Raw genomic sequence first — 12,471 nt, 5'->3', positions numbered from 1 at the left:
CTCTGGGTGGGTGTCCTTCAATATAAATGTAATTGCATGTGGCCTGTGATGCCGCCATACAGTGTGTGTATTGGTGTCAGAAAGTTGATATCTTGTATCAGACACATACTCCGCAACTGTACAGATTTACCCAGAATGTGCAGAGTTCTGCCTCATATGTATGGTGTGTTCCACATAACATCAGTACCAGTCTGGCACATTCCTGATAACTGAAGTCATGAAATAATGACAAACATGTGTGTTTAAGACACCAAATTAGTCAGAAAAGTCATACTGATGCAAAACCTATTATTGTGTCAACTATCTACGTTTGTAAGAGCAACATGTCAATACTGCCCCTATGTGTCCCAATATCAGATAAGGCTTTGTCCAGATGTTTGTTCTAGGAGGTGGAGTGGTATGATTAGAAATGGATACATGTGTGAGGAAACAGCATTATTGACTGCAAGATAACGCAGAAGGTATGAAATGCGCTGCAGTAGGATGTTCAGTACTGTCCGCAGGTATGTGCTGACATGTCAAATGACACAGCAGTCTACATGAAGTACCTATAGGGCTGTCACCTTTACAAATGATGATAGTGGGACATACCCACAGCCATGCACACACACAAATAGACATACACACAGCAAAACTAGGCCATGATACATGAAGCCTCCGGCGTGTACGAGTACAGTGAGAGTACAGCAAGGATAGATGTCTGCCAAGATATACAGCAAATGCCTGTAAGGGCGTGTAACACCGCCCGTAACACGGACGTTGCATGGACAGTGTTGGGATTTGCAACATACCCCATTGGTATGTGAAAGCTGTGCAAATATGCGATACATGAAACAGTCATCTGTCCATGCAAGAGCAGAGTTATGGGCAGGAAAAAAAAAAAATAATATATATATATATATATATATATATATATATATATATATATATATATATATATAGAGAGAGAGAGAGAGAGATGCAGACATACACACACACACACACACACACACACACACACACATGCGTGGCAGGGTTGTGAGCAGAACACAAATGTAACCACTGTACCACACAACAGCATTACGCAGTGACAAAACGTGCAACCATGAGTAGTAGATCATGGAAATCACACAGGCATATGTCTAGCCTGTAGACAGCAGCATCAAAGGCAAAGACACCACACAGATGTTATGGTGAGTGAATACTGTAAAAGCAATGTACTGTTGTCATGCAGCTGAAAACACACACACACACTTGGCAGGGCTGGTAATCGAACTTACACATAAGTGCCCTATCACACTACAGCATGACGCATTTACAGAACACGCTACCAAGATTACTAAACACAGCAGACCCACAGGCATTCTACTAGGTGCGTGTCAACATCCGCAAAGGCAAAGATGTCAGCAGGATATATCTGTGGTGCAAAGCATCTAAAAGCATAACCTGAGTCCCCAGGCAGACGGGAGCATGCACACACACTTGGCAGGCCTGGGAATCGAACTTACACCTAACTACCCTATCACACTACAGCATGACGAATGTCCAGAACGCGCTACCAAGATTACTAAACACAGCAGACACACAGGCATTCTTCTAGGTGTGTGTCAACATCCGCAAAGGCAAAGACGTCAGCAGGATATATCTGTGGTGTGAAGCATCTAAAAGCATAACCTGAGTCCCCAGGCAGACGGGAGCATGTACACACACACGCACACCTGGCAGGCCTGGGAATTGAACTTACACCTAACTACCCTATCACACTACAGCATGACGCATGCACAGAACGCGCTACCGAGATTACTAAACAAAGCAGACACACAGGCATTCTTCTAAGTGCGTGTCAACATCCGCAAAGGCAAAGACGTCAGCAGGATATATCTGTGGTGCGAAGCATCTAAAAGCATAACCTGAGTCCCCAGGCGGACGGGAGCATGAACACACACACACACTTGGCAGGCCTGGGAATCGAACTTACACCTAACTACCCTATCACATGATGCGTTTACAGAATGCGCTACCGAGATTACTAAACACGGCAGACACACAGGCATTCTTCTAGGTGTGTGTCAATATCTGCAAAGGCAAAGATGTCAGCAGAATATATCTGTGGTACGAAGTGTCTAAAAGCATAACCTAAGTCCGCAGGCAGACGGGAGCATGCACACACACACACTTAGCAGGCCTGGGAATCGAACTTACACCTAACTACCCTATCACACTACAGCATGACACATTTACAGAACGCGCTACCGAGATTACTGAACACAGCACTCCCAGAGGCATACTTCTAGGTGGGTGACATCATCCGCAAAGGCAAAGACGCTGATAGGGAATGTATGTGTTGTGAGGCATCTAAAAGCATTACTGTGTCCTCAGGCAGCTGGAAACACACACACACACACACTTGGCAGGACCGGGAGTTGAACATACACCTAACTACCTTATCACACTATCGCATTACACATTTACAGAACGCGCTACCAAGATTACTGACCACAGCACTCCCAGAGGTATACTTCTAGGTGGGTGACATCATCCGCAAAGGCAAAGACACCGATAGGGAATGTATGTGTTGTGAGGCATCTAAAAGCATTACTGTGTCCCCAGGCAGCTGGGGACACACACTTGGCAGGACCAGGAGTTGAACATACACCTAACTAATTTATCATACTACAGCATGATGCATTTACGCAACGCGCTACTTTGATTACTGAACACAGCACTCCCAGAGGCATACTTCTAGGTGGGTGACATCATCCGCAAAGGCAAAGACGCCGATAGGGAATGTATGTGTTGTGAGGCATCTAAAAGCATTACTGTGTCCCCAGGTTGCTGGAAACACACACACACACACTTGGCAGGACCCGGAGTTGAACATACACCTAACTACCTTATCATACGACAGCATGACGCATTTACAGAATGCGCTACTGAGAGTATTGAACACAGTACTCCCAGAGGCATACTTCTAGGTGGGTGACATCATCCGCAAAGGCAAAGAGGCCGATAGGGAATGTATGTGTTGTGAGGCATCTAAAAGCATTACTGTGTCCCCAGGCAGCTGGAAACACACACACACACTTGGCAGGACCGGGAGTTGAACATACACCTAACTACCTTATCACACTACAGCATGACGCATTTACAGAACGCGCTACCGAGATTACTGAACACAGTACTCCCAGAGGCATACTTCTAGGTGGGTGACATCATCCGCAAAGGCAAAGACGCTGATAGGGGATGTATGTGTTGTGAGGCATCTAAAAGCATTACTGTGTCCCCAGGCAGCTGGAAACACACACACACACACACACACACACACACACACACTTGGCAGGACCGGGAGTTGAACATACACCTAACTACCTTATTGCACTACAGCATGACGCATTTACAGAATGCGCTACCAAGACTACTGAACACAGCACTCCCAGAGGCATACGTCTAGGTGGGTGACATCATCCGCAAAGGCAAAGATGCCGATAGGGAATGTTTACAGAGTGAGCAGTTTGAAAGCATATTACTGTCCCAAGGTAGACGTAGACAAACACATGGCAGTGCTGTCATCGGGGCAACTAAATATCTACGGAGCACTACAACACTAAATAGATACAGAATGCGCCACAGACAGTACACCCTTCGAAACAGCAACCAGTGTGTTCAATGTAGGCATCCATCATGACATTGAAAATGGACATCTGTTGCCTGGATGACCACCATGGCTATACAGGATGTCAATGGCCATGCCCACACTCTTAGTATCACACATCTGTTTGGAATGTACAGTGTGTCCATCTACACAACGGCGTACTGGGCATGCTCACACACTTAGCAGTTGCAAAGGGCCATCTTGCATGCACACGGAGTCTAATCATGGAAGGGCACAGTGTGGAATGTACCGTGTGTCCATCTACACAACTGCGTACATGGACTGTACTGTGTGTCCATCTACACAACAACATACTGGGCATGCTCACACACTTAGCTGTTGCAAAGGGCCGTCTTGCAGGCAGATGGAGTGTAAACATGGAAGGTCTCAGATTGGACTGTACCATGTGTCCATCTACACAACTGTGTACATGGACTGTACTGTGTGTCCATCTACACAACAGCATACTGGGCATGCTCACACACTTAGCTGTTGCAAAGGGCCGTCTTGCAGGCAGATGGAGTGTAAACACGGAAGGTCTCAGATTGGACTGTACCGTGTGTCCATCTACACAACTGTGTACATGGACTGTACTGTGTGTCCATCTACAAAACAGCATACTGGGCATGCTCACACACTTAGCTGTTGCAAAGGCCTGTTGTGCATGCAGATGGAGTGTACACACAGAAGGGCACAGTACAGAAGGGCACAGTAAGGTATAACTGTCCTCATGCACAGGGCAGTCACACATGCAGTGACCTGTACACACACAGCTGCCATCACAGCTGTCACAGGTGCAGGTCACACATGTACACACCACAGTGTACACTGTAGCTGTCAAGTCAGCACCATGTCGTTGGTGCAGCACTACACAGCCTTACAGTACCACAACACCTTGTAACACATGACCACTGGGCTGTACAGAGGTGTACACTAGCTGTGCAGAGTACACATGTACCAACAGGGATCCAACAGGTGTTATGCATTGCAATGATACCAGTACACATGAACAGGTCGGCTCAAGACATACCACGGCCCTTACACAGCTGTGACACCTGACTGTTGCTGTACACCAATGAACACACATCTGGATATGTCATACATGTGATTGTGTGGATGTGTGCATGGACTGCACACACAACACATACATACATAGCCTTTGATGTACCTCGTGCATAACAGTGGCCTAATCAATGCTACACACACGAATGGAAGGTGGGCCCATGTCTGTTGAATGCTCACACTACAGGGGGTAGTAATGTTGACTGGGACACATACCCTTGTACTGGTCGCCTGTGACACCCATGATATCATACCACAGTCCGTGTGTTATGTATGTCAACACACATGTCCAACAATAGCAATGCATGCAAACATGGCAACAGGAGACACATTTGACATCTGTACTGTGCATGCAGCAACCATGCATGTGCAGTGGCCAATGTCCATAACATAGTTGCACCTACCTACGACATGCAGTCACAATGCAGACCCATCATTGACACCTGTATATGGTGATGTACAAACAGCACGTATGGAGGGATGTGTGTACATAACGTGGTGAACCACCTGTGTAGATGTATGTGTGCAGGGGGTGGCTCACAGTTGTGTCACACACCATCCTATCATGCCATGTGCTAACAGTACGCTATGTCACTGTTACGTGACGGTGCTGACATAATGCATACACAGCAGTCAGGTGTCACCAACTATATGTCACATGGCACCTGTAACACCTACAACCTCCTGTGTGCATATAGCAGCACATTTACCAGATATAGCGTTGGTACACATAATGCAATCAATACCGCTGCATGTCTATCAAACGTGTCATCATATGGCAGGTGTATCATTCTCAGCACTGCCATGTGTGTCCGAATGTGTGACCAGAGATGCCACATATCGCGGGGAATATGTCCCAGTGTTACACATCCCTGTACACTGTTGTAGAGATCTGTACATACGTCAGTGTGGGAAGCATGACGTCGGCCGGTGTGGTGCATCACACACGCCAGCTGTCCGTATACACATGTGTGGTAACCACAGTGTGTGTGTGTCTGTATGTATGTCTGGTGCTTGGTGTGAGGGTGTATGCTAATATACGGTGAGAAATGATCACTAACCCCACGTGGTGACTAACCCGTAATGGTGATGCAGTGCACTACCCTGTTGATGCCATAGGTCCCAGCCATACTGGCTACCTGTGCATGTTCCTTCTCTGTGACACGTCGTGTGGGTGCATAGTACTGTGAGGGTGATGACCACATAGGCAAGGGTCCCCACCTGCATACTATGGGGTATGCGTTATAGTGGTGTACACCCCGTGAATGTGGCCATGTTCCTGTACTGTTACAGGGTCCTACTGCTGCACAGTGTGGCCTCCAGCTACCAAGTGACACCTCACATCATCATTGGCCAGACCGCTGTGTACAACCCCTGCACCATGTCACCATACCTGTAATGTGTCCTGCTATGTATGTCACATCTCTGTCCAGTGTAGCCTGTGGCACTGACCACATGTGTCAGGTGCAGTACATGTGTGGACATCTGTGTCATGTTGGTGTTTCCAACAGTCAGGTTGAGGGTACATATAGCATGCTGATATTGCCAGACATGCCTGTGAGTAATCCACAGTTACATGTGGAGGACTGCAAACACTGCTACCTGTAGGCACATTCAAGTACACCATAGGAGGGAACCAGGGTATCACAACCAACATGGTGCTACAGATGTAGCCGAGACACATACCGTGAACACATCACAATGCATGCTGCACCTGCACTACATGGTATGACGGTGCATGTCGACAGTACACAACCTATGTCACATACACATCTGTCAGTATTCACACACAACCACTGCAACATACACATCCCTCACTATGCATACACAGGTAATGTTACATACACCTCTCACCATGCTGTTCACCCTGTGCATCAGAATATTTGTGCATAACCATGCACCAATGGTGTGGATGACAGGGATGCAGCACAGGCTTCATCATATGCACAGGGTGATATGTTTGCCAGGGGCATAGGCTGCACCAATGGATAACATCATGTGTGTGTATAAGGGCCGGTGAGTTGATTGGACATGTCTGTTCAGAATGCATGTGGATGTTGTGGAGCCCTACAGTTGTGTTTGCTGTGTGTGTGTATGTGTGTACAGAGTTCTGCCACTTGTGAGACCTACACAGGGTATAATTGACAGCCCCAGATTGTACAGAGCAGGTTGTACAGCTCACTGTGTTCATCCACGGCCACGTGACCTGTGCCTGCCTGGGGTTGCAAGGGCACTACCAGGTGAAGGTACAGAGTGGCTACTGTCCGACGACACATGTCCGCTGGAATCGTGTCCCCACTGAGAACGTCCAGGGCCATGTCCACGTGGCCTGCTGTGTCCTGGTGTTGACAGCGCAGCACCACCTGCACTGCTACTGCTACCGGCACTATGGGAGCAGGCATGTGAGGTGGCATGCCCACGTTGACCTACACTAGGTGGTGTTGCTGGCCTATGTCCACATGGCCTACGCCTCACTCCTACCAGATGTTCCAGCACAGACAGCTCCCGCTCGCAGATTGCCATGCCTCAGTCAAGGATTCCGACCATTTCACCTAATCGCCTATCCAGAACATCAGCAATCTGCTGTTGAGCATTTGCCAATGCCTGGATGTTGTCATTTAGGGTATGGATAGCAGCCCTCTGCAGCCTCTGCCCTTCTCTGTTCTGCCATTCAGTACGTGCCTGTGCCACCATTACAGTCTGGAACATGCGTCTGGTGATACCAGCTGCTGCGCTCTGTCCTGCAGGTGCATGTCTGCCAAAGGCCCTCCTACGAGCAGCACCGGCCACATGCCTGTGTGGCACATCTGCAGTCATTACACTGACACCAATGTGTGTAGACACACCCTCTGTAGCCACCACACACGTTCCACGCTAACAGACGCTGACTGTCCTTCCTCTATGGCCACTGGTGATGCGGTATGTGTTGGCAGCAGAACTGTGTGCGGGGAAGAGGGGGACATAGCTGGGATGGTAAACATTGGCACAGATTCAGCCCCTAACAACCCTGCCTGTACCTCATGCATATGTTCATCACCGCTAGTATCTGTGTGGACACTAACATCAGATGGACCGCAGGAGGGTAACGCACCTACATCACCTGTGAATGCAAAGAAATACTGTAAAGTACAATAGACACAGACACACACACACACACACACACACACACACACACATACACACACACACACACACACACAGACACACACACACACACACACACACAGACACACACACACACAGACACACACACACACACAGACACACACACACACACACACAGACACAGACACACACACACAGACACAGACACACAAACACAGACACACAAACACAGACATACACACAGACACACAAACACAGACACACACAAACACAGACACACACAGACACACACACACAAACACAGACACACACACACACACAAACACAGACACACACAGACACACCATGCATGTGACTTGTCAGATGGCATGCAACATGCCTGCGATACAGCAGAGGGCATGCAGCTCAGACATTAATAGTGTTAGTAAGCATACCTCCCTGGGGTGCACACTACAGCAAGCAGGTGTCATATCAGTAGCCATGCAGTTCACATAATCATGGTAGTATGCATGCATCCCCGTGATACACCATGTGGCCCAGAACAGGTTAACAGTACACATGGCTGACGTGACCTTGACATGTAATCTGCTGACATGTGCATTAACATGCATACATGTCTGACACAATGGTGTCCTGACACATGTACAGCATCATAATGGGCTTCGCATTGCAGTGTTATGTGTATGCCCTACAGATAGAATGCATGTTTAGCAAATCTGCATGAGCATGGGAGGGTAGTGTGAGCCATCTACATTGCTATACAGTGTGAAGTACAGACACTGTGCCATTGCATGGCATCATGAGGCATCTATGTTGCTGTAGAATGCATAATATGTACACATTGCATAGCCATAACTGCAACACAGTCGTGATGTTCAACAGATCGTATATGGTAGACTTCAATGCTACCTCCAGTAGCTGTGCACAGGCTTTTAGGTTGTCCAGTGTACCACATCAACTGTATAATCAGTCAACTAAGGCTATATTTGGACCATGTGTGGACAATGTGCAACAGGGTGCATACACATCCCATGTACTGTGTGGCTACATGTCTCTGGCCATGCCCCATGGCCATGTGTGCACATGTGCTGGCCAGTTGTGTGTGATGGCCATCTATCTCACATGTCTGTGTTGTCCCATATAACATACACCCATAGATGTCAGATATGTCACAATCCACAGGGCTATGCAGACAACGGGTTGTATGTTTGGTATGTGGGGTATAGGTCATGTGATAGTGTGACAATATTGCAGACAGAACACTACATGTCTGGGACATGTCAGGTGGCACATCAAAATGTGTGCACCCAATGCAGGGGCATATGACACAATGGTGACACCTGTGGGCTGCCCATATCACAGCTCACTGTGTGGTACTGTGTGCGTACCACACATGTTGTTCCAATGCATACTACATATGCCTCCATTGTAGAACACCTCCACCATTGTATGCACAGCTGACCACACATGTCGCAATGACAAGTACTGTGGTTTCAAGTTGGTGTATCATTACATTTGTATATATTAGACATGGGTGGCCTGTGTGAATGAAGGGTGGTGCGACCTGCATATCGTGACTAGAACAAACATCAGGTGTGCAAGTGTTAACTGGCCACATGGCAAATAGATCTACACTGTAACATGCCTGATACTGATGACAGTCTCACCTGCAATGGACTCATGTCTGTGTGGCATGCCAGAGGTACCTGTATAGGGGTGACACACCAGTATGAACATTATCCATGACTGCATGACAGCCACAGGTTGCACTGTGCATGTGAACATATTCACCTGTGTAACAGCATATAGTATGCACATGTGTGCATACACAACATAGCATACTGTAGTATGCAGCATGTGTGTCCACATACCTTGCATATGTTGTTACTTTACATAATGTACAGTGACACATGCAACTACATGGGATATAATAGCCATATGTGCAGTACTGACTTACCAGGCAACTCCAGGCTCATTGTTTGGGAGACACCCACCTCCACGATGGCAGCTAGTGTCTGTGGATGCTGTTCCCTGGGTGTCCCCAGACTGGCCAGTAGCTCCTCGGTGTGTGTGAGTGGGGGCTGGGTTGGTGGCCCACCACCTGTTCCACCTTGTTCCCTGGCGATTGCAGTGGCATGCTGCTTCGCATGTCGTATCAAGTCCGTGCAGTGTATGCGCACCTGCTGGTAGGTGCAGTTATGGCCACCCACATCGTTCACCCTCCTGCGTAGATCCTGCCACAGGTTATCCTGCTGCTGGGCATGCTGTGGCACATGGCTGAACAACAAGTCATAGTTGTCATGGAGCTGTGGGATGAGGTCATCATCCTCCTGGTGGGTGTATGCTGGGAGGCGTGTATGGGGCATTATCTGTAAGACATAATGATGGTGACAGGTCACAGTTTCAGAGATGTACAGAGATACTGCTGTACATACATTTCTATGACATCTACTACATCTGCACGGTTATCTTTGCAAAGCATCATGACACTGACACGACTGACGTGTTTGTGTCACACACATGTCACACCCATTATGCATTGGATATCATCACCATATATGTGTGTCACCTCATTACAGTGTTCATACTCCATGTAAATGCTGTCTTGCTGTGGGCATGTCTATTTGCCTGCACTTGTGTTCTTCCCTATCTGCACATGCCTGGATGTGTCCACGGTACTGCTGTTGACCTGGATGCTGTGTATATGTCACATATCAACACAGACACAGCCGTAATGGACTTGAGCAGTGACAATGCACACATACGCATGGACACCTGCACATGCATGTCTTTTGCCATATACATCTACACAGCACTGTACAACTGTTCAACATCCTGCCACGGATCGCCTGTATTGCACATGTGATAGACATGGGACAATGGCTAGTCAAACGACATTCGCCGGGATGGTTATCAACCGTAGCATGTGCGGGCACGGTTTCCAAGTTGTAACAGACAGCCATTATGCCACCGCAAGGTGCATCAGTGCCACATTACTGATCCAGTTAGTTGATAGTACATCTACCATGCGGCCATCACACCATGTATGACTGGGATGACATGTGCAGCTTTGATGGACAGGGTTGCATGGTATGGCGGGAGTATGTCACATATATGGCACAGGGATCTGTCCAGCCTGTGGCGATCCTAGTATTAGGACGGTGGCTGTCCATGACATATGTCTTATAGATCAGGATATGGACATGTAGCATGTCCATCATCATGGTGTAGCAAATGTCTTTCTGCAAGGTAGACAGCATGCTGCATAGTGGAGGTGAGGATTGTGAAGGCTGGTATCTCACATCCATGCATAGCCATTACCCCTTAAAGGTGGTATGTGATCCAATATTGGTCACCACAGTGCTGTATATGCCAGTCCAGTGATCTCAGTGCTCATAGATGGCACCCTGACATGACATGGGTACTTCATATGACTACCTAAGGTGCCTGGAGACGTCACCAATTTGGGGGGGTGCACTGCACAGCACTGTCCCTTACACAGTGTCCATAATGTTGACCACAGCCTAGGTAGTAGCTTATGGGTACAGGGATGTTCACCTAGCGGTGACAATGCTGGTATCATCCATCAGACTGTGCACATATGTCACACACCTGACCCACACAGCCCATTCTTTATGCTGTTCACAACACTGACACAGCTATACTGATAGGTCATGACCATTCACAGTCTTACATACACAGATGCCTAACATTTGTCTGTGTGGTATGGGCTGCAATGAGGGTGGGGTACAACACATTAACCCTGTTCTACTGTAGCTGGCACTGGTGTGATGTGCACATATCACTCTTGCACCTTTTGTAGTTGTGAGTCTGTCAACAGGCCACTGGTGGAACACTCCTGTGACATGCAAAGGTATTTGTAATCAAATATCCGTGCTGTCTTGTACATCTGTACTGCTAACATCTACAGTGCTAATGGTTCATGGACATGCACACCATACTCAGCAGGGTTATAGTGCGGTGCCACCCAAAATGACTGTCATCACCACTTGTGGGTTGATATTATCCAACACCCTATCTGTATTGTATGGTCATGCTAGGCACTTGTTCAGAACTTGTGAGCATGTCATGAGCTACTGATTACTATAGCACCCATTCCACACCATTTCCCACAGGTACACTGGCTGTCCTACACTTCCCAGCTTGCTTATGGTACAACAGCTGTTGTACACATGTAACGCACATATCCTGTGGGACATGGTTGTATATACAGGCATGTCCAACTGTCACGTACCAGTGCTACTGCCTGTCTATATGAGAGATATGTCATACATGTGGCAATAGAGCAATTGTCTCATGTACACATTTAATGCTCACCTCCCAACATATGACACTACAGCCTGTGGGGGATGCACTTCTGCAGCCGTGCTGGTGTCATAGCTCTCAAGTGCAAGTGTACCTCATTACGAGGAACGTACCTCATTTGGGGTTCTATAAGGTGCATGTTCCTCAAGGTTCCACATTGAAAGGGTTTGACACACATTCATTGTTGGGAATTGTTTACCTGCTAGCCATGGCTAAATAGATGGGAATCATATTAATTCATTAGAATATCTTTTTTATACGTAGAACCAGCCTATTTTAGCCATCATATGCCCTTCCTAGTTGAAGCTGTTAGTAAGCTAGTTGTAAGTGTTCCACGTTTTGCCCAT

Source organism: Protopterus annectens, chromosome 2.part0 (genome assembly GCF_019279795.1).
Source record: "Protopterus annectens isolate FY-2018-M chromosome 2.part0, PAN1.0, whole genome shotgun sequence".
Taxonomy (NCBI): Eukaryota; Metazoa; Chordata; order Ceratodontiformes; family Protopteridae; genus Protopterus; species Protopterus annectens.
Note: the sequence above shows the minus strand (reverse complement) of the source record.